The following is a 24,762-nucleotide window of genomic DNA, read 5'->3' on the forward strand; positions in this document are numbered from 1 at the left end:
CCAATATTTATCCTTCACTGACAAGCAGTACAAGAAGTTTCAGAAATCTGCAAAATCCCAGATGGGCAAGCCAGGAAGAAATCTCAAGAGATCATTTCATTCATTCAAACCTTTCTGTTTGCAAAATACAGATGAGAGAGTCTCTCTTTCACAAAGTCAATCTGATTTTCATTGCTGACAGAGATAAATTTAAAAATTTCAAATGTCAGATTTAATATTCCCTGAAGATACTTAGCACTTTTCTTATATCAGTGTGCTCTGGACTTCTTGGTTCTCTAGCTTTGGCTAGACTTCCCTTGAAGACCTCCTCTTTATAATTCCTTCTGAAAATATCCATTGAATATTTCAGCTGGTCTTTATTATAATAAAGATAGCTGTGATAGCTTTGTTCTTTGCCTGTTAAGCATGTTCATTAATCAACAGTTCTTATTTAAAATAAAAAATACTTTATCCTGAAACTTTATGGTTATGGTCTCCTAGCAACAGAATTTCCTCTTAAGAAGCCACTTGTCTTTCAAAGGGTCCATGCCTGGAATATATTTGACAGCACTTTTCAAAAAAATTTAATCAACTCATTTCTTCATATGAGTTAAATAATTTTTTTTTCACAGAGACGGCAACGGTATCAAATGCTACAATTTTAAATCATCGTTAAAAAGAGATCACAAAAAGTAAGTTCACTGTCCATAAAAATAGTAACTAATTATTATTAACGCTTATTATGAGTGTTGCTGTCACACACCAAGATATCAATGGGCAAAGTTCTGTAAAACCAAAAAATGAATGTACTCCCCTCATGCAGCTTATAGATTTTCATGGTTTCTTTCCACGTTTCTGAAGCATAAGGAAAAGGAAGCAGTCTCTGGTTTCAATTAAGGAAGCCTACTTGTTTACAAGGTCTCTGATCCTTACAAATAATTCTAATGCATTTATGATGAATAAAATCTAATTTATTGAACAGATACTCAAGATCACTTCAAATAGTCATGCTAAATGCAAATGCCAGACTTGAAAACCTGAGACTACACTGTTCTGCAGTCACAGCCTTATTGTTCTCCCCCTGACTCATTTCCGTTAATATTTTCTGGTGCTAGTTGTTGGCTTGTAAAGGGATCATTTGTCATGGTTCCTCAAGATAGCAAGGTACAGACCTCACCATAACAGGAGATCACTTCCTGTTCTGTCCACCTGAAAAATCCCAAACTTCTACAGAGTATGTCAAGACAGCAATCTGAGAGAAGAAAAACCATCTGCAAAGAAGCAGATATAGAACATCACTGGAAGGGTTAATAGAATAGGAAAACATACCTTGGGGGTGAAAGAATAGATGGGTGGTGGTAGCCAGAACATTAGTGTGGGGTATGAGCAGTGGTGATAGGAAATGGTCCTGGTAAAAATGAAAAACATTTCTTTTCCAACAGCAACTCCATAAAGAGATAACTGTGCTAGTGAGTCCAAAGAAGACAATCTAAATTAAACAAAATGCCATCTCAAAACCCAGATGTATCATCATCCTCAGTGACATAAATGCCTGAATAGACTGGTGTAAGTTTTCTCCCTCCTACCTCTTTCACAATCCTGCACTAAAATTTAACAGAAAGCAACTACTATGTATGAAATGCAGAAGACTGTACCAAACACTTCTCAGCTGATCTGCTCACTGCATTGACCTGGATGTCAAGAGTCTCCAAAATGAGCAGTATGAGAGGAAGCCAGTCCCATAGGCTGCTCTATTTCAAGCAGCAGTCCCCAAAGCTTGGGACCCTTTTACTTCCTGGTCCTCTTCAATCTGCCAGGGAACCTGTTGAGAAGAAGACAACTTCAGTACTCCCCCAAGGAACCCATGTCTAAAACCTAAATAATCTATATACTGTCTTTCTTCCTGAGAACCAGAATAATTCAACTGATAGACTGAGGAATTTCCATTGAGCTGAGTGGCTGCTAAATGCTTGATAGATGAACAATCATTGCTCAAATTATCTTCTACCATACTGATATAAGAAGCAATTTTGACTTCCAGTTCTTCATACATTTGCTTTTCATGTGAATCCTCATCTTGTTTACTACCACATCACCACCTTTTCAGTCATCACTCTTGCTTGCAGATGAACCACTGATAGGAAGATGAATGTTGATGTGTTTTGTTCAAAGCTGTAGGGTATTTAACACTCTGAAATAGAATTTTTCTATGAACTTTAAAGAAGCATTCACTGCTTTTTTTGATACGTCTTTTTTAAAATATATATAACCAAAAAGAGTTTTTTTCTCTTTCAGTGAGATAAAACATCTAAATAGGAAAAAAAAATATTCTGATAAGATATCTAAGTCACAGCTTTGGTCTGAATAAGTACAATGTTCTTACTACAAACCATTTTTTCTTAATTTTAATATTTATCAATACTTGATTAATGAATTGAAATTTAAAAAAATCCATCATAACACTGATATATAAAACAAAACAATATTGTCAGAATTATTATGGATAAGTTCTGTCTGAACACAGTTTAAATTTCTACAAAAACAAACTTGCAGAGTTATCCAAATGGAGATACAGAAGATGGAGAAAATTAGCCATTTCTAGGAAATGATTACTGTCTTTCTAAGGTGAATATCTAGAATAACTTAGATAAATGAGACCCTGAAATTGTTTATTTCTTGCCAGTGACAGTTCAGAGATCACTGGAAGAGCAGCTACGTGTAGACATCTAGACACATTACATCTAAAACTGCAGGAGTTTAATCCCACCTCCTGTGTTTTATTTTGGTAAATGAGTTCAAAATTTTATCTTTTTATAGATCTCATGATCTCTCTTGAGTTTTTTATCACAGTTTGCTGTCTACATGAAACCACATATATGTACGTCAGATGCAAATCTGTCAATCACAAGATGGAATTGAAAGGACAATCAGGAACATCAAGTCTGGTGTCTTGCTGTCCAAAGCAACAAAATGGGCAAGATCTAGCTTGAAACCCATAAAAACTCTTCAGCTGCTCTTCAGATGGTAAAAAATCATTCTTTAATTTCCAATCCAAAGTTATCCGTGGCCCATTTATAACTATTTGACTCTATGCCAACAGTTCACTTTACCTTTTAAAACCTGTCTCATTCTCATATACAGAAAGTGTGACAGCTGATTTAAGTACAAAATCCTCTTGGAGCAGCTGAAACTTGGTGTCACCTCATCACTTTTCTGTCTTTCTACACCATTTGGTGCTGATGGCTGCCCAGAAGCTTTCTTCCTCATTGAAAAATTATCCATTTCTTATGAAATGCCTATCAGAAACCCACTTACAGTGATACTAGCAGCTAGACAGTACTCTATTTTTGTTATGTTTACATACAAAAACATCTCTATGAAAGGCTTGAGGGGTCTGTACAATTTGTTAAGCTTAAAATAACATAATGATCACTATACAAGGCCTTTAAATATTCATATTCAGGAAAAACATTAACTGAGCCAGCAACATTAAATAACAATGTGCAGGTGACAAATTACCAATCAATATATAAAAGCACGTTCACCACCTTCAGAAACATGCTCTTATTCAAAAAATACTTTCAATAAATTACACCACTAATTAATTTTCCTTTAGTAGATTTTCATGAATTTCTACACCATCAGAGAGTGCACTAATTCATCTATATGACCTTACTGCAATTAGTTTTATTCACCCTGATGTTTAATATATCGTTATATTTTGTCTGAAGCAGGTTTAGTGGGTAATATTTTCACACCAGGGTTATATCTTTTTGAAGGTCTGCTCTGTTGGCAGAATCCTTCAAACCCATACATTATTACCTACTAGGGAAATTAGGAATGATCCCAAGAAAACCAGGAAAGTTGAAGCTAGTTAAACTATTTTCTCATGTGCCTCTATTTGGGCAGAAGGATTGAGGGGTGAAGGGGAAGGAGGAAGAAGGAGGATATTTGTTTCTTTTCTTGATTAACAGTTAGAGGCAAGTTTTTTAAGTCCAAGAAATGTATTTCTAGCCTAGTTCCTTGTCTCCAGTCCTGACTAGAGTCCTGGTGCAGGTGACCACCTCCAGCATGACATCCTGCTGATATCTATCATAAAATTAAGTGCTATCTTGTAGAACTGGACCAGCAGTGCCAGTCAACAATGAAATCTCCACCATTGTTGCTGCCAACTTGGGCTGGATTCTCATTGTCCTGGAAAAAGTAAAGAGGAGAGATGTGATATTGCTTTCTCTAATGATAAATCAAGCAATTGGTGGAAAGACTATGGGACATGATAAAAAGATACAACATTCATAGATTTTACTGTAAATTTTTCTTGGAGATGAGAGAAGTGAATTCATTGTTCGTACAAACTGCTAGCTTAAAAGTCAAAGAAACTGGACTTTACTCATTCTTTCTAAACTGAGCAATGAAGAGACAGCACTTGTCTCTTCCTCTGTCCTTTCCTCTATCTCACCTTTGCTCCCAGTCTACTCTGTATGGACCCTTTATTGAATTGCCACCATCATTCAGGACTCTTACTCATTTCAGTCCTCTTCACTGACGCCAATTACAACTGATGACAGGTTATGATCTGGACACTCCTGTGCCAGAAAATCATCTTGGTTTACTGTCCTGTTGAGTGGTCACACAATTTTGAAGTATTTAATTGACGTTTAAAGTGTCCTTCACATGGAATTTCACGCTCCATCCCAGATTCCCCACATGTTATTTCTAATAAGCAGGTAAAGATTCATTGTGACAGAGGTCCAAGATAATCACCCTAAGAGCCAAGTACTATGGAAAAAGTATCAGAAACGCTCACATGTGTTCACTGATGGGAACACAGAAGCATTTAATTGGGAAAAAGATCTGCTTGTTTGATTTTTTTGTTAGCATTTTTGGTTGCACAATTAAAGATTTTACTTGCTTCAGCAGTTTTCCCTGCTGATTTGTGGGGGCTCACAGAGACTTTGCTGCCTCAGCAACACCTGGGATCAGAGGTAAAGCTGTTTTAAACTACTTGGCCTATAGGAAAACAATTTGAGCATTGAAGCTGAAATTGCACTAAATTTTCTCAGCTGTCTGTAACCACACAGATTGACTGTATATGGACTACACTGTAGGGAGAGAAGAGGGGAGAAAAAAAACAAACACAGAGAGTGCATTTTTATATGTTTCTGACTGAAGAGTGCACACAGTTGATTTTAAAATGCTGTAACAAGCTATATATTGCTAAATATCAGGCTGAATGTTTTTGTTGTTATTTTTCTTTTCCCAGTTCTCGCCATATTGATTAAGGCCAGTCTGATATCTTTTATTCCTGCTGATTAGTATCTCCCTTCATGATTACTCCCATCTAGACTACATGGCTGCTCAAGGACTCTCATGTTCTCCAGAATGAGTAAAGCAGTTCAATTTGTCTCTGAGGCACTCAGAAGCAAAAGGACAAAGGTAAATATCTTCCTGTGCAGCAGAATGGGAATGACCTGTTCAGTTAAAAACTTATGTCACCCTTCATCTCTTTGCTGTACAGGGGAGTCAGATTTGCCTTCCCTTGGGCAGCCCACATGAAATGTTTTATCTCTTGTGAGAAACTGAAGGGCCAGTTCCTTGAATCAGGTGTGAGGATTTAAGAGTTTCTTCTAATCCATTAAACCATGGGCATGTCCTCCTGGTGGTGGTCATAGACCTGTACTTGTTCAGAACAGAAGGCCTCTAACCCCAAGCCATACTCCTCAAGATTTTCCTTAATAACAGCAGGGATTCACATCACTTATTTTATGTATGGATATCCCCTCTGACCTCCCCAAATAGTCGACTGAAACTTAGCATAAAGTTCTAGAGTGCATATTTTGGTTGCTTATGCAACACACGCTCTGGAACAGGAGCAAATCCCTCTCAGTTGAACAAAAACATTGACACTGGTCCCTTAAATTAGATGCCTGAGACAGATGATATGTAGTACCACCAAAGATGGTACAAATACCTACACAAAGTTTCCAAAACCTTGGGTTTGTACCATATCCTTTTTGGGAAATGTGTGATGCTGAAAAAGAATTTGTAGCATTAAGAGTGTGGACAGTGCAACACAGAACTACGTAAACCCAAGGCAGTAGCCACTTCCTCATATACGAAGTTTCACTGAAGTCATACATGTTACAAATAAGTGCTTTAGTAATTTGAGTTTGACTGTACAGATGGATACAGATGACCCTAAATAAGGGTTTATGTGCACAAAACTGAAAGATTAAAGGTTCACCTCCTGCAGTTACTACTGCACTACTCCTTTGCCTGAACACATTTAGGAGAGAATGGCATTACAGTCTCATCCAACGCATGCACAAAACATGAACTATGAAGTTTGTGTATCTATAGTTATAAAAAGTTCAATTTTATGAAGAAAACTTATTTACCAATTTTTAACTCACAGTGTAGTTTTGAGGAATAGTCACTTCTTTCATGTTTGCAAAATCATGATTAATCCTGGAAGGACAGGTTGGAACAGACTACTTATGTACCAGTAAGAAACTACCATTTGAAAATCTGGGAATCATCCAAAGAAATCAGCTGGAAACATGTTCAAAGACAGATGTGATTATTCCCATAAAAAATGATTCTTCTGAAATTCCCCAAAATGTGTTAGTTGTACGTATATGGGTTCAAGTGAAGGCTTTACTAATTGTTTCAAAGTAGACAAATCATATAGGGCTTAAGAAGTTCCACGAACTTAAAATACCTAGAAGTTGGTTGAGAAACACAGAAAAATAACAGATAGCTTTGGCCTCTTCTCTCCTTTCTTTTCTGTGTGGAAACACTCTTGTGATAAACCTAAATCTATTTCTTGAATAGTGAAGATTAAAACTGACCCTCTCCTTGCATAAAGGTATTGTTTCTCTTTAACTTCCTTTCTAAGATGATTTCAGTAAATAATTCCACCACTGGAATACCTAAAATTCATTTGCATGCATAGCCCAGGAAAGCAAAAGAATCCTATCAAACCTCCTGCATATGTTCTGAGTAAAGTAACCTCTAGCTCAGCACAGCATGCACACTTTTAGCCCATAACATAATGGTTTTGCTAAGAAGTTGTTGTGAATAAACATATATAAGCTAAAAAATATACTCTTAAATACACTATCAATAAAATATACTTAATGTATGAATGTATTTGGGTAAGAAAAAAAAATTGACAAATGGTGTGAAAACATAATACCAAAAAATATATTCAAGCAAGAAAAAAAAAGGAAAAAAGAAAAATTGTCCTTAATTAAGAGAAAGCCCTTCCAGCAAGAAACCTACACAGAGGTAAAATAAATAAATAAATAAATAAAGCTTTCTTTCCTGAACTGTAGGGTACTCTGTTTCTTCAATCAGTATTGAAGATTTGAGACCTGTTTGAGACTTTTTAAGAACTGGCTTAATGTCCAATAATAATGTCCAATAATGTAGTTCCACATACATGGTGGTGTCTGGTGCAGCTCTTAATTTCATGAATAGATCGTGTCCAGCAACACTTAACTTTCACAGGATATTAAAACAGGGCAAATAAAACAAGTTCATCCATACCTTTGAAATCCATCCTCCACTGATCTGCATTTACTCACATGAAGCATTGGTAGATTCCTCTGAAGCTCCAGGCAACCTTCAGATTGGCAAAGCTTTAAGGGAACGCATGTTTAAGGGGGAATAATACCCTTTTTCTGAATTTTTGATGATTATTGCCTCTAATATTTCAAAGGTAGCTTTCTTCTCACAATGCAGATTACCCATTTCTACTTCAAGACTACATGCACCAGGCCTGATGTTTTTAAACAAGATCGAGTTACCCAAGCATGAAATAGCTGAAACAATTTTCTTAACAGCTGAAAAACACTTGGCTAACTCAAAAATAGCTGAACCAATTTTCCCCAAACTTTCCAGTGCAGTACACCTTTGGACTAACAGTATACCTTCTAAATTTTCCCCTTCACATGCATCTTTGCTTTTACCCACTGACTAACAATATAAAACACAGATTAAAGATCCAATCCTGCACATACACAAGTACATGATTAAAATCACTTGTAGAATATTGAGTCAATGTTAGCAGGGTCAAACCCTAAGAATGTTTGTACCATTTCAACTTCATAACAGTGCTGTATCAACACTGCAGCTCATAAATATGCAATGAGATAAAGTCCACTATATTTTATAAGGCTGTAACTTTTCATGGCATTCTCATATTACTCTCAATAACACTCTGGGGCAAACCTAGTTGGTTGAATTTTCAGAGATTGCTTTCTAAATCTGCTCATGGCTGCTATTTCACATCAGTTGTGCATGTAAATTGGAAATGTTTTTATGGGAACAAATCATGTGACAAGTATGAATCAAAATGGGACAAATTTTGCATGCAATCATGCTCTGAAATGAACAAAAGTGCTCACAAGTCAAACAATAATATTCACCATTTTTAAGTATAAGGAAATTTTAATCCATAGGCTGTCAAGCTTTCTTCCAAATCAGAGCAGGTATCATTCCCAATTCATGCTCTTTATTGTGATAAGTGAACAATGTTCCCCTGTACATTTCCCTCACTCTAAAAAGCATAGTCATCTACTGTGTGCAGATCCAGTAGTGCAAAACATAAGTAGACCCTCACACCTTAATCAATCTCTGCTGCAGTTCAACATGTATTAGACATTTATTAAAGTCAGAACATATGTATTATTCTATAAGAATTTAGTTTGAAAGTCATTATTTTGTTTTCTTGTACTCCTCATGAGTTGCAGCCAGCTTCTAAGAACAACATAAGTTCATTTAGTAATCAAGTCAGTACAGCACATCTGTTATTCTCAAAACAGTGCTAGCACTGGAAAGCTCTAACACATGTGAAAATTAATCACAGCTTCCAGTATTGTTTTTTCTTTTGCTTGGCCAAGCACAGGATGTCCACTAAAGTGGATTGCATCTTGAACAGCAGTAGAATATACAATAAACTGGTCCTTCTTCACCTATAAGAAAACTCCCAATTACACTGGCTCCACCAATGAGTTTTTCTTCATAATGCACATTAGTTCACCCCTGCTGTTTTAAGATCATAAAATCATAGAATGGGCTGGGCTGGAAGGGACCTTGCAGATCATCTAGTTCCACTCCCTCTGCCATGAGGTCTCTCCACGTGCTCCCCGAGCTTCTCACAGCTTCTCTTTACCTCTCCCCTGACCAAAACCTTGACACTCAAACTCAAGTCTTAAGACAAACCCAAATATATTCATCCCTTCTTTTTTTCTAGGCCATGCCTGCAGGCTTCCAATCCCTACTGTAATGCATCCAGTTGACCCAACTCTTGTTTTTAACTTCAGTGTTCAAACTGGACAAGGTCTCTTGTCTGAAGTTTAATAGGCTCCAGGAGAGTCAAAGAATCATGTCACGCTGTTTCTGAGCTGTGTTTTAGCTTGCACATTTTTTCAGAACATGCAATAATATTAAAATGCACCTTAAGCCCTCAATCCTTTTCCATGTTATGTAGATCTGCTACCAAGAAGCACTTCTTCCCAGTCAGTACACATCAAGTTTTGTGCAACTAAGTTTTTCTGTGTGAAGGACTTTGCATTTATTCAACAAGATCCATTTTTCTGTACTTTGTCCAGGTTTGCCAGTATCCTTTTCATTTGTAAGCCTGTCCTGTAGCATAATGCCATCTGAAAAATTTAAAAAGGTTACCTTCTACTCCACCATACAACTTATTAATGAAAATATAGTATTTGAGCAAGACAGCCCCCTATCATCACAAAAGTAATTTTAACAATAAATCTAACTAATTCTTCTTGTGCAGTCTTAGTATTAGAAAGCTTCTTTTTTCAGGTAATGAGGGATAGAAGCCAAAATTAGAGTCATCTGGGCATACACAGGTGGGCTTCTCATCAAACAAAGACACAATAGTTTAAAAGCATCAAGAGGCAGCATAAGCTCACCACGTGGGAAGTCACTTTTTCCTATTTTATTCTATTCAAACTGCACAGAATCAAAACATGTTAAAGTATATCCCAAAGCAGATCTTGTATGATGGTGAGTCACTCAGTGTTATATTCATTATTGGACTGAAATTACTTGAAACAGAATGTGCTTTTGAAGAGAGCAAAAAGAATAGGAAAAGGAAATGAATGATTCAATATATTATCTCCTCAGGCTGTAATATACAAAGCTGGCAGCTTCAGCTTTACCAGCACTTTAATTTCAAGAGACAAAGGTCTCATTTCTATTATTATTCTAGTCACTGAAATTTACATTTTAACCAAGAAAGACCCTCTGTGCCAGCTTGTGTCAGAAGTTACCAATTTATATCTATTTTAAAAAAAAAAAGGGAAGCGTTAAGAATAATAGTTGAAATTCTGGCCAAATGGACTCTATGGTCTCAATTCCAACAAAATGCACACAAGGTGATTTGGTATTCTGTGTTACACAATTAGACCAATTAAATTCTTCTGTTCTGCTAACAGCAGTTAATTTTCTAATGAATACGTAGAGGTAGAGCTACAGAAATACATATACATATACTGCTTATCCATTTATATGTAATTCGTGATTATTTTAATACCTTTTTCCCAACAGCTACATTCTTATCAGCTATCTCATATTAATATCTTTTTCTCTTAGTATATACAATTATTTAAATAGGACCTCTAGTGGTATAAGGCAAATATGATAGGACATTTAGCATTAGTGGCAGTATCTGAAAGAATATCTGATCTTCATCCCTCAGGTTCCTCTATAGCTGAGATTTAGAAAGTGACACAACAACATCTTTTGCAACAACATCTCTTCACAATATCATAATACGTACAAATCTTTGTAGCTTTTCTGAACAAGAAGATGCTGTCCAGACTGCATATCAGAAGTTGAAGTATCTATAAATTGGATAAGAGGGTGAAATGTTACTAGTGAAGATGGAAGCAATTGTAGGTTTCCATCCTAAGGTCTTAATGAGATGATCTCTTTTTGCCAGGCATGGATATAGGAAGATGCTACCAAGCAACAGGAGTATTCTGCACCTTCACATCGGAAATCAACAGATACATGGTCCATATCACATCAAAGAAGCCCAACTGCAGATTTAGTGAGCATTATCTGAAAGCTGTTGAAATTTTTGCAGCTTTCCTTGTAGAATCATAGAATCACTGAATGGTTTGAGTTGGAAGGGAGCCTAAAGATCAGCTCATTCCAACACCCCTGCCATGGGCAGGGCACCTTTCACTAGACCAGGTTGCTCCAAGCCCTGTCCAACCTGGCCTTGAACAATTTCATTATAAGCACAAATTCTTCTGTAGCTCATGCAAATCTGCAATCATCTCCTTCTGTATCAGTAATAGGGAACGTCACATTCCCATTCCAATCTCCTGCTTTAACTGTGAAACCACTGTAGCAGAGTTTGCATACCTTAAGCTCTTCTCCTTAGAGTACCACTCTGCAATACGGATCTTTAATTCACAGTTTACAGGTGAAAATTGAGAACAAAGTTGAAGACATTTACCTGGTGTCCAAAATCAAAATATTCCACTGCCTTTTGGAGAATACACTAAATCTATGTCATAGAAGTTCCTACATCAGTGCTTTCCTTACATCACTCACACGATACAAGTACAATCACTGGTATGCATCTGCAATTCTCCATTTCTTCAGGAAAAGCCATCACCTGGAAGAAGATTTGGCTCTCTAAATGTATAAATCTGTCTCCCATTCAGCTGGAGATAAAACACGGATGCCAGTTAAGGGCAAAATCTGGTATTTCCATTGTGGGCTGAGAAAACCATTTCAAAAGTTAGTAGAAGATTAAAGCGAGTCTGCAAAGCAAGTGTAAGGTTTTGTGATAGTGCAAAGCTGTCCCATGCTTAAGGGTACTTGAGAAGGCAGGAATCTTTCCAGAACTGAATAGAAAGTAGATGAAACATCCTCTCCCCTTCTCCTAAATTGGCATTAGTGCTCTTGGTGTAGTCATACAGCCCCTGATAACTGCCTTTGGCAGTCCTAAAATTCAGGGAGTAAGAGTATTACTTTGGCAGGTGGAAAAACATGCAGCCATATTCCAGTACTGTAGAGAGAGTCCTGCGACAAAACAGGGCATTGGGTGCATATTCTGGCTTATGCCAAAAGCTGAGATTTAAGAAACATGTAAGAAGGTGAAGCTAGCACTGAAACTACTCTTAACATTGAGATCTCTTGAAACCTAGCTCCGGGTCAAACTTGTATGGATCAAAATCCAGCCTAATAATTTGATGTCTGAGTAACGTTTGTGATGTAATTAATCATTTGGTTCTGTCTGTGGCTCAAACACAGCACAGTATCAGCATATTGTAAACATCTGTGCTGTTACTCTTGACATCCACTCATTTTTAATCTTGCAGGCACCTAACAAGGATCATATCAGGCTGGCTAACTCAACTTTAATAGAAGTATTGCATTAAAAAAAACTAATAGGACATAAAATACTCATTGTTCATCCTAACCAAAATATAATGCATCATGTTTCCATTTTATGCATTTGTGATAACTGGCCTGAGTAACAGATGAGGAAAATGAGCTATGTACAGTTTATTCATATTGAAGTTTACATTATTAATAATAATAATACTCTGCATATAAATCTGTTTTGATTCAGGTTTTTTTCATAGGGAGACCTGAATATTGCTTTAAGACATTTTCTCAGTAACCCTACAGAAATTGTTGATTATTTCAATGCCCAAAATTACATTTATAAACTTTATACATAAGTAACATGGTTTTGAATTTGCACAGGCAAAACTACTGACATTATGTCTGTGGAGGGATCTATCTTTTGTGTGTGTTTATATGATGGTTAGAACAATCCAATATGAAATAAAAGCACTCAAATTATTATTATTGTTGTTGTTGGTTTTGTTGTTATTATAGGTCAAGATTTTAATTAACTTCTGTATGGGGCTGGCTAGAGCTCAACTACCTTTGAAATATAAGCCCACTTTTATAGCAATGTAGACAAAAAAGTTCAGGTTGCTATGTCTGAAGACGATGGTCCCAGTTATACACAGCTTATGGCCTGAATTTTCAAAAGAGTCTAAAAAAGTCACATTTCTTAATCCTATCACATTTTAATGGATTTGGGAACATATATCCTTGTGTTCAGGTAAGGTAATACTATGAAGGTTGGAAAAGCAAAGAGTCTAGTTGCCTTCAATGTGATATAAATGTGCTATTGCTAATAACTAGGTGAGAGGCACTCACCTAGAGGCACTCACAATCTGAAAAACTGCTTAGTTGCAAATATGACTAAGCAAGCTATTCAGCAAGAGATACTGAGATCTGACTTAGCCAGAGAATATGTATCTCACAGAGAAGAGGGTATTAGTTGAGAAACAGGCAAATACAGAATTCAAAGTTATATGGCCTAGCATGCAAACAGAAGAGAGAAAGTCAATAATTATTAGCTCTGAGCGCTAAACGCTTCAGTATTTAAATGAAGTAATTAAATAATCATAGAATGCAGGACAGCCACATGACAAAATGCTGATAATCGAAGCACTACCATGTGGTCAAATATATAAAACCAGTGGAAGCTCTGAGTACAGAAGTTTGCAGTCACTGGACTTGGCTTTGTGGACATCTGGACTTCGTGCAGCAAACAGCTCACCTCTAGTTCATAGACCTATTCTTGCTGCCTCCAGCCTCAAGTGTAGTCTGATATCTCATATTGTTCTATCTTTTGGGGCTTGGAAGGCAGCCTCATTCTGCTAATGCCTGCTTAAGCATGTCCTTTAAGCCACATGAATCCCACACGGATCCAAGGTCTTTGTGGGGGCAACAGACCTTGACCTGTTTAACACATTTTACTGCTAGGCAGGCTTCACAGGGAAACAAATGAAAGATGGATGAGTTTAGCTTTAAGGTAAGTGTCTGTGAGTAGTAGAAGTTGTCAGATCCAAGACACTGGAAATGCTAAAACATGTATATAAATATATATATAAAGGAAATTCTATCCTATTCTTAACAGCCTGCTGTCTATCAATACTAGAGCATCTCAGCTGAAATACAGAATTTCAGAATCCTGCATTTATAGCAACCCTGACTCAGATTGTAGATATATTTCTATCTCTTCTTTTAATACACTAGTCCTAGTAGTCTTAATCTAGTGCAAAACAAATGAAGAATCAATGGCTTGTCTGGAGTGACTGCCCTCTTTGTTATTGAAAGACTCTGGGTTTCCCACTCTTCACCTTTGTATCACATACTTTTCGCAAGAAATGCTTTTCTTCTAGCTCCAGCCAACTCATCTCAGTCCATGCTACCTAATACACATTGTAAAAAGCTTTTCTGTTTTTGTAATGTGCCATATGGTATCCATCACAAAAGTGATGCAGGATGATGCAGGCAGGCTGGTGAACCTGCAGCCTTACTATAGGGATTTGATCAAGATCAAAGCACTTTGGTGGACATTACCAAAAAGACTCTAACCACAAGAATAAAATATTTCCCCAGGGAGAACTTAAGAGCAAGCATCCTTCCTTCACCATCTCCTAATCTTTATTCCCAGCTGAGTCCATCCAGAATTACTAAGGATGAATTTCCTACTGTATTATAGGCCCTGTGTTACAAATGCTTCCTGTCAACAGTTTACCATCACCTTTCACCACTCCCTTTCCTTATATATTTATTCCCCATCTTTCTCAAAAGAGGAGGAACTGAGAGAATGAACAGGAACATAACTTAGCTACTTCTTTCCTCTTTAGCTCTAGACAAAATGGTTAGGAAAAGCACCATGACAAGGAAAAGCAGTGCATTTTTCAGTGACTACTAGCACCCTGCACCCTTAAGGCATCTTTGTCTAATAATACTGAAAGCAATTGACCATGAAAATGCTACTCAAATCTTGTACTCAAGGAGAATTCATTGTTTTAGTGAGCAAGTTATGCATGAAGAGACATAGATTCTGTGGAAGTTATATTAGTGCGAGATATGAGTCCAAAGCAAAATAAGAATGCTTAGAGAACTATGACTTTATTTTCACTGCTTTCCACAACCTAACTTCAGTAAATCAACAGCAGAAAAAAAACTACTTCAAATTATCGTCTTTCAAAAAATTAATATAAGAACATTTTTATCTTTTTTTCCCCCTTTGTATTTAACTGGCTTACCATATCTCACCAGGTTTGCCTTTGTGGAACTCCCTGTATCTATGCTGATATATTTGACTTTGATTAGTCCAAAAGTGGAAATTATGCACTGACAGGAAATCATGTATTTTGCAAATAATACCCTAGCAATATATATCTTCAGAGTGCAGTGCAACTCAATTATAAAGACCTAGATATCGGTCTTCATAATCTGATAACTGCAGCAGTTATCAGATGTGCTCAGCAGGTTGTTAGGGGGGTCTTAATTGAAGTTATGTAGGAAATTTTAATTGATAGATGCATTTTAAGCAGACTGACAAGGTAGCTGCAAGACTCAGGTGACTCCATTCAATCCTGAAAGATTTGAACCCCAGTACTCATATGACTTTTGCTGCAGAAAAATGTTTTCTGAACCATCAGAAGGTCTTTGCTCTCACTATATATTGTTTGCTCACTCACAGTAACTATTATGGTCCTAAGGGGAGAAAAATGGAAGGGATATGGTGTAAGTCAGATATAACGTCAGGACCAAAGAAACCAATGTCTGCGTCAGCACAGGGACAAGATGAAAAGTCTCCGAGGATTAAATCTGGAATCAAGAGGAAGAAAACCAAGAGGCAAAACAGGGGCATACATCCACTTTAACCAGCTGGTGACAGTTTTTATTTTTATATAATGTGGCTCCAAGTCAGGCTTCTGCAAACCCAAAGCTGGTCTGGGTTTTTAAGTCTGTAGCTGTCAAGGGAAGTGTTCCTGCCAACCTTCATGGTAGCCACAATGCAGCCACAGAGAAAAAGCTTTCTGTGAGTATAGCAGTTGAAATAATCTACATTTCTTTGTTCTTCCTGTTACCCATGCTGTATTTTCCTTGGAATGCCTGTCAATGTGGCATGAGAGGGAGTGCTCTGTCCAAGCAGGGAACAATATCTCTGAGGCACCCAGCCCCCACAGTGCCCTCCAGAGTGCTCCTCATTCAGTCGACTTGTCACCCAGAAGCTTCTCTGTCTGAAGAGTTGTGAATAAGCCCTGCAGCATAAGCCAAATTTCCCCTCATTCATGGAGATCCTCAGAATTTCCAATAGTCAAAGCGAACAAAGATCTTTCACATTTACACTTTGATGGCCTTTCACATTTGAAATATGATGGCACCACCCCACCAAAGACCTGGTCCCCAGAGGACATCTGTGTACTTATCTCTGTAGACAGAAATGCAACTATACAGTATTTGCAACATTTCCCAAAATCTACACTTACAGATGTATCTTGCTGCCTGAAAAATTGTAGGAAGACTATAAAACTGTGCAAGATTAATGTTAAAAAATCTGAAAGCACAATAGCAATCTGAGGAAGGTGAAGAGGAAGTAAAACTCCTGCCTCAGAAACTAAGTGTCTCAGAAGTCATCACCTGAGGGGTGGTAATGCCTTCTCCCTCAGAAGACAGGGGAGAAGGAAAGAAACAGAAGGAAGGAAAATTGTTTTAGCATCTGCATCTAGGGATATCATGACAGAGGGCAATGGCAAGATAATTAACATTTAACAGGTGACCATGGCCATTGGCACTAGCCAAACAAGAACACTACCTAATGCCTTTTCCCCAGTGTGCCTACACTCATCCCATGGCTAAGCAGGGCAGATGCCTAAAACGGCAGATTCCCAGTCCATTCCTCTCAGGAGTGCTTTAATCAGGATGCTTTCAACGGCTAAACCAGAAATGTATCTATGTTCCTTCTCTGTCAATTACTGCAGGAAACCTGACACGCGTCACTGTCTAAAGGCGATATTTTTAATCTCAGCAGGTTCTGAGGGATTCCAGATGGTCCCAGAAAATAAGCAGGTACTCTATGAAACTGTTTTCTTAACTGTGATTTACAAATAATGAGGTGAGAGTCCTCTAAGAGTAGCTGCCCTTCCTGCTCAAACTCTCTCTTGGTTATTAGTCTCCTCATGTAGCAGGCAGTCCCTGGGGTGCTCTTACGTATACCCCTAGATTTCAGGGCCTACCCATAACCTGGATAACCTGCCTCAATACTCAACATATCTTGCTTGCAGGTGCTATTCGTAAATAGTTTTCACACACAGCAACAGGAAAGTGTTTGTGTATTTATATTATGGCCTATTTTATATTATGGCCTAGAAGTGTGTATCTGGTTTTGGGGCTCACTGTATTCTACGAAGGACAATATCAGACATTTTTCTCCTTTGCTGTAGTCCTGGAAGGTGAAAATCTCAGATTGTCATAACTTTTACATCCTAGAAAAAACATATTCTTAAAGGAAAATGTCATATATGTGGGAGATAGTGAAAGGAAAATACAGGCTGGAGCAGAGATTTGCCTCTGGGATATGAGGAGTCATGCAGCAGGGGAAGCATGAGTTGACTATGGAAGCTGGTGAACAGTCCAGCCTGACCTTTAATCTGAACTCAACAGTGCCACAGTTTGTTCTCCTATCCTTGGGCAGGAGCAGAGGCTGCAGCATGAACCTGCAAAGGTAGAGAAAAGTGTGATGTTTAGAATTTGTGTATGATATTTCACAGTTACATATGTTGTTTTGCATTTACATATGATGTTTTCATTTATATCTGATGTTTCCTTACTGGCACAGGGCCAGGATATGACTAAGATGAGGGAGTTGAGTCCACCATCAGCAAATTTGCAGATGGTACCAAGTTGGGGAGGAGTGTTGATCTGCTGGAAGGCAGGAGGGCTCTGCAGAGGGACTTGGACAAGCTGGAGAGATGGTCTGATTCCAACAGGATGAGGTTCAACAAGGCCAAGTGCCGGATCCTCCACTTTGGCCACAACAACTCCCTGCAGCGCTACAGGCTGGGGGCTGGAGAGCAGCCAGGCAGAAAGGGACCTGGGAGTTTGGATTGACAGGAAGCTGAACATGAGCCAGCAGTGTGCCCAGGTGGCCAAGAAGGCCAGTGGCATCCTGGCCTGTATCAGGAACAGCATGGCCAGCAGGAGCAGGGAAGTGATCCTTCCCCTGTACTCAGCGCTGGTGAGGCCACACCTGGAGTGCTGTGTCCAGTTCTGGGCCCCTCAGTTCAGGAAGGATATTGAGGTGCTGGAGCAGGTCCAGAGAAGAGCAACGAGGCTGCTGAAGGGACTTGAGCACAAGTCCTATGAGGAGAGGCTGAGGGAACTGGGGTTGTTCAGCCTGGAGAAGAGGAGGCTCAGGGGAGACCTCATCACTCTCTACAACTCCCTGACAGGAGGTTGTAGCCAGGTGGGGGTTGGTCTCTTCTCCCAGGCAGCTATCAGTAAGACAAGAGGGCATGGTCTTAAGCTGTGCCAGGGGAGGTTTAGGTTAGATATTAGGAAGAAATTCTGTACAGAGAGAGTAATCAGACATTGGAATTGGCTGCCCAGGGAAGTGGTGGATTCTCCATCCCTGGAGGTTTTTAAATGAGGCTGGATGCGGCACTTAGTGCCATGGTCTAGTAACTACAGCAGTGTTGGATCAAGAGTTGGACTTGATGATCTCAGAGGTCCCTTCCAATCAGGCTGATTCTATGATTCTATGATTCTAAGTGTCTGATGTGTATCCTTAGATAGTATGTGAAAGGGATCTTAACAAGAGATCTCTGAATTCCTCATTGTCCCACAAATAAATTGTGAAATGCAAAACAGGTAACACACAGCAGCACTCTCCATACCAGTGTCAAACCAGACAAACAAGCAGGGCCAGAAGATTTTGAGTCAACTAAGGGTACATGTAGAAGAAATGTGGTTATTACAGTAGAACCACAGCATCATGGCAGCAGAGGATAATCAGTGCACTGCACTACCAATATTCACAAAGAAGGAAGGAATCATTCCTCTTCTGATTATAGTAATTATCTTCCCTCTTTCATGTTCTGGTACTGTCCTAAATGTCTCATGTGGCAATAACACAGATTTACCAGACAATATATTTACACATCATACTACTACTTACAGTGAGTTGTCATGAGCAACTCGTGACACTACCATGGCTTGTCATCATATCTCTTGTGCTATGTCTCAACAAGAGCCTGGCATAATTTCCTTCCAGAAGGCAGCATCTATATGATGAGCTGAGCTGGGGCACCAATACCAACAGTATAACCATCTTGACAATGTTTTTAACAGCTCAGCATAGTTGTGCCTGGAGCCATCCATCATCACCCTGAGATGAGATCTCATCACCTGCTGGCTTTTTACAGGCAAGCTCAAGGGAACAAGGAGCATTGGTGGGTAAGAACTTCAGTGTAGAGCTATACTGTGGTTCATTGTTATGGATAGAACAGAAAGGTCAATGGCAAGTTGACAAAAGAGCTTTACCGGCAGATTTACTGAGTTTGTGAGAGGGGGGTGAGGACTAGATAAAACTAGGGCCTTTGTAAGAAATTATATGATCTGAAACCTGGAAGTATTCCTGGAAGTATTCCAGCTGAGGGAAGTCTCATTAAATGTTTGACAGAAGAGTTCTAGAAGACTTTACAATTAGTGTGGGCATAAGAAAGCATTACCTTGTGTTTTTAAATAATATTGTAGACTGTTTACAAAACTTACATGTTTAGCAAGAAATTTTTCATCAATCTATCTGAAAGTGTCTCAAAATATGTGCCCTTTGTTTAGGTTTTGTATGTAATAGACACAGTGTTTATTCCTTGAAATGTTTGTTAAAAAGACAGAAATTCTTGTTTGTTGCTTTGGAATGGCCATAAGCAGGAGATGAAACACAAAATTGTAATGCCGTGTTTCTGACAGCTTCTCTAATAGTGTGATAATAGCATAAGAATCACAGCCAATTCAGGCTAAAAAACAGTAGTATGTGAGCTGTGGAGAGAGTTAACCAAAGGCTGATAGGAAGATTTGAGACAGGAGAAAAGAAAGAAACTCAAGGATTTGCCTGACATTCTGAGGTGCCTTCCTGCAATATAGCATTTGCAAAAGACCATTTGTCTGTGACTGCAGGAGGAAAGTATTCTTTAAAACTCAGGATCTAGGGCTGTCAGTCTCCCTTTTTGATGCCTGTAGCTCAATAAGAGACATCCGCCAACCTCCCGGTTCCTGCAGATGGTACCTTCATACAGTGTTTTATCTCTAAAGGTCTGCCACTCACATAAGTTTAGTGACAAAGTCAAAATTCATTCAGCAAAGCAATCTTCTCCAAGTTTTCTCTTCTCCCTATCTTTCTCTCATTTCTTATTCCATAGAAATGCAGTTTCGTTTGAATCATCACTTGCACCAGTCTTGTCTTTGGGAATTAGACACTGAAATACAACTATAAAATGACAAGTTATCCAAGAGTTCTTGCTATTCAGAGAATTTCCTTGGTAATTAGAATATTATTAAGGTTCTCGTAATTGAACTGCAAGAAATATTAATCTTTCCTACATTCCACCATGCCCAGGATCTTCAGAATTTTTTAGTATTGGATACAAATGACAAATTAAATCCCTCTTCATTTTTATTGTCATAGACCAATATCAAATTCTTTGTCTGTCTTTTACCTCTTACTATTAAGAGTAAATAAAATAAGTTTCCATAATGCCTTTGTGCCTGAAAAAATGTCTGCCTTTCTTTATGCAGACTTTTCTTCTTCAACAGGTTTAAAAAAAAAAAAAAGGCACAAAAAAAACCCACAAAGACCAAACCAAACACAAATGAACCACAAAAAAACTCCCAAAACACCAAGACATTAACTTGATGTTGAGGAATTAGAAAGTAATCTAAAAAGACTTGATAGGATTCTCAAAAAATATAGAAACAGAAGGGTGAATTTTGGCTTTTTTAAAATATCAAAAAATATAAAAGATTTTCTTGTTGCATAAAATCTCCCAGTAAACCAAAAGATTCCAGATGTTTTGTTTCTGTATTTAGCACACAAAGTATGACAGATAATATTTTGCAGACTAACTTCTAAGATACTGTCCTGTGGCTACCATTTCATTTTAGTGTGCACTTGACCTTACTTGTCTTAGTCATTACGCTGATAATTTTGCCCAACATCCGTACATTCTTTTGCCCCATTCTGTCATTGCTGTTGACATACTTTACAGGTGACTCTCAGTTTTTCCTTTCCATCTTCCAGTGTCAAAGGGAATGATGTCATCAGCACGACAGCTGTCCCTTCCCATCTGGAATTCATAAATGGATAATATTCTATTTCCACAAAAATAGTTCAGTGCTGCCTGATTGCTTGGGTTTGTATGAAAGTCAGATGGTTTTGCCTCCACACACATTCCAATGGCCCCTGATTATTTCCATAAAGTCAGCCCTGTGAAATGTCCTTCCCCAACCCTGACTGCAGGAAATGTAAACTGCAGTGTTCTACCAGCTTCTTGGTGTTTTCCTCTTAGGTTGGATGAAGTGCTAATAGCTTGGTTGTATGAAGTGAAGAGTTTGAACTGTTTGTCTGCATCAGTATTGAAATGACAACAATGGCCATGGGTTTGACTCTGTTCTTGCATTGTACTTGGCTGTCAAACTTCTGGGAAGGGCACAACTCTAAAGCAAGGTAATGATTGCCCAGCCTGTCAGCCTGTACTTGGCAAAAGCTAGGGCTGACTACCTTTGTTTTATTTTAAAATATGCAGACATTCTACTTTTTATGCAAAAACAGTTTTTGTTATATTTTATTGTAGTTTACTGTGGTTTGAAGGGGGGGGGAATTGTATCCACAGCTTGGGGGTATTTCAGATTTACAATCTTTCTCTATAATGATTTACATCACTCACGATTTCTACAGCAGAGGTGGAAAGCAGGCTAAAAAAATTGTGCATATATTTAGCATCTCTGAGACTACCAGAGACTCTGAAGTTAAGCCCACGTGCAAGAACAGGCACAAAGTTGGCTTTTTTTGACACCTTACTGAATTTCAGGTTTTTTCTTTTACTAGTGGAAACACACAGCTCTCAAAACCACCATGAAAAAAGTGTCATTGTTTGCTAACATTATCCACAACCTCAGCAAACAGGGCAGAATTCAACAAGCCATGAGACTATATCAGACCACATTAGTCTCCTGCAATGAATGGCAGCCCTTCCAAAACAGAGACAAATACGGTTGGTAGAGCAAGGTGAGAAAAATCTTATGCTGTCATTGCCTTTCGCCATCACATCTTTCAAAAACAAAACTTCCACACAGAAAGTTGTAATGTGCTAAAATAAAGCTGGTAGTTTGTATAAATATATATATAAGAATTACGAGACAAGAAAAATCTGAAATAAGACCCCAGAGAAATACAGTGCATAGCACAATCATAATTTTAAACAGATGAGAAACTACTTGCATTTTTAAAAGCTATGTTGAATCAGAGCCTGAGTTATTATGTGAATTGGATGGAAATGTACTCCATATTTTGGAGGGCTTTGAACGAACTTAGACACAGTTCATAAGCTGCCTCACTTAGGTGTTAAAAATTGTTCTTCCACATCTGTATTTCTCCCAAAGGAAACAGCAAAGTCAATGGCTTTCTTGTACTTTTTTCTCCCAAATGATTGAGGCAACAGAGTAGGATTTAACGGATAAGCACTTATTTGATATTTTTATCTCCCTAAATGAGCAGCTAAATTTGGTATAAAATGACCTATCCCTTTTCTCTGTGTTTGTAATGCTTGTTTATAAAATGATGCCAAATTGTCTGCCCTTGAGCAATGCTATTTTCATGCATGTAAAAAAAAAAGAAGTCATGGGCAGCAGCAGTGAAAGATTCCACAGAGGTCTCCACCAAAATGCTGTAATATTGACAGAAAGGAACAATTTACATGGATAGAGGCATGATATGTTTTCCAGACCAGCTGCAACTACATTTTTTTTTCTGTTATGAGGCCTTTCTGCCAATCATCAAGCTAATTTCAACACTTCAGAAAACATCAGGTCATAACAAGCTTAAGTTACTTCTGACTTGAACAGAACTAGTAGCTGCATCTGAGGTCCCATCTGGATGAGCTTAATAGCTTCTGTACTCAAAAGTTTCGGAGCCAGTCCAGGTAACCTGATTTAAAATAAAAATTTGCACCCAGTATTCCCTTGCACTCCAAGGCAGATGTGATAAGAACATGTCGACTGGCAGTTTTCACCTTTTAATGCCCTGTCATGTTTTGTAGCCCAGATTCAGCCAAGGAGAGGTAAGAAAAGGACCTCAAATGCCTGGGAATGCTTCCTCTTCTCACTGATGGCTCAGAACAATTTTCACTCTGTCCCTGTTGGGGAAATGAGGAAGAAAGGTCTTCCTGCTTCTGAACTATTTAAAGAAGTATAAAGAACAAAAATTTTTATTTGGATATTATATGATTTTAACATTAAAATTAATTTTATTATTTGCAACACTAATATTGAGATTTTTGGCTATGTCTGCATATGTATGCCCATGTAAATATACTCCATATATATAAAAGGGTCTTCAGGCACAAGTATTTCAGGAGATTATGAAAATGTCCCATTACTCCATAACATAAACATATATGGATATTTGTCATAAAAGCTTGTATGTTCAAAAGGTACAAATTATTTTTTTACCATAACTCCTCCTGCATACATGTGACCACTTAACCTTTTCAGTCTCTTCCTCAGAAGATGCCTGAAAGCATCACAGAGACTCCCAAGCAGATGGCACAAGTATTCCAGAAGATACTCTGCTTTTTTAAAAAATTAATAACATATTGAGCTTTATTTTATTATCACAAGAGAATTACGTATTTCCATTTGAAGCAGATGCTGCACCTTCTCAGTTTGCAGTCCTCTCTCACTGTTGGTGTAACTCACCCAACCAGTTAAACACTAGCTACAATTTTTCTTTACAAGTGCTGAGGAAACTAATTAAACCTGATGAAAGCAATCAGTCTGTAAGCATGAGAATGTTCCCTTTTTTCCCTTTCTGAATATAGGTGTAAAGTTACCAACCCTTGGTGGTGGCAAGGCACTCAAACATTGTGCTAATGTATAAATTAAACAAGATGTGAGCTGTAGATTAAAAATCTCAAGTGCCAATTCCAAGCCAATACCACAGACCAGCCAATTTTCAATTTCTACCATAAAAGCTTTCTATTTCCTCTTAAACTTTTATTACAAGTTGTGAAATCAGTACTATGTAGAGGTTAAACCTTTTCACTTGAATACAGTGCCTCCAAGATTAAATTATGTTAATTTAACACAAAAAGTTAGCCATTGAAAAAGAGCAATATATCCTAATTTTTTTTTTAATATTTTAGGACTAGATTTTCAAACTCTGTGTTTAAGGTGTATTTGAGGTGTATTAACAAGTAGTTGAGCAGGGAAAAATCCCAGTGTGGAACTTTATATTTTGTTCAGCATGGCTATGCATCTATGTAACTGTAATGACACTTTTAGGAGCCCATATTGTCTCAATCAGGAAAAATTGCCTCATCCTTCTTTATGAATTTGAAAATACTATGGACTTTTGCTAGAAACCATTGATCTATTGTATCAGTCACTTGTCCAAATCACCATGGTTGAATATTTTTTTGGTTCAAAAGTTATAAAAATTGTGATTACAGTTTGTTTCAAAATTTTAGGTTTAAATTACAATGAAAAAACATTCTGTGATTTGATTCACCATAGTTCTCATATAAAACAGGGCACCCTTTCCATATGTTTAATTCCTCAGCTTCAAAAAAAAAAATCCATCTTCAGAACAAAGAATATCCAGGCTGATTGCACTAATTGATTTCCTTGGAGCAA

The sequence above is a fragment of the Pseudopipra pipra genome, chromosome 3 (genome assembly GCF_036250125.1).
Source record: "Pseudopipra pipra isolate bDixPip1 chromosome 3, bDixPip1.hap1, whole genome shotgun sequence".
Lineage (NCBI taxonomy): Eukaryota > Metazoa > Chordata > Aves > Passeriformes > Pipridae > Pseudopipra > Pseudopipra pipra.